Genomic DNA, 470 nt, shown 5'->3' with positions numbered 1-470 from the left:
ACTGAAGAATATCTTAGTTGTTTCTAATTTGGAGCGATTATAAGTCAAACTGTCATAAAAAAATCCATGTGCAGGTTTTTGTGTAGAAACAAGTTTTCAATTAATTAGGGTAAATACCTAGAAGCGGAATTATTGGATCATATGGTAAGAGTATGTTTAGTTTTATAAGAAACTGCCAAACTGTTTTTCAAAGTGACTGTACCAGTTTTCCTCCCCACCAACAATGAATGAGAGTTCCTGTTATCCCATATGCTTGTCAGTATTTGTTTGGTGTTGGTTCATGTTTCAGATTTTGGCTAATAGGTGTGTAGTGGTACCCCATGGTTGTTTTAATTATCAATTCTACACTGACATGATGTTGAACATCTTTTCATATGCTTACTTGCCATCTACATATCTTCTTGGGTAAGGTGTCTGTTCAGATATTTTGCCCATATTCCAATGAGGTTGTTCATTTTCTATAGTTGAAT

The sequence above is a fragment of the Myotis davidii genome, unplaced genomic scaffold, assembly GCF_000327345.1.
Source record: "Myotis davidii unplaced genomic scaffold, ASM32734v1 scaffold130, whole genome shotgun sequence".
NCBI lineage: Eukaryota > Metazoa > Chordata > Mammalia > Chiroptera > Vespertilionidae > Myotis > Myotis davidii.
This window is presented reverse-complemented; position numbering follows the sequence as displayed.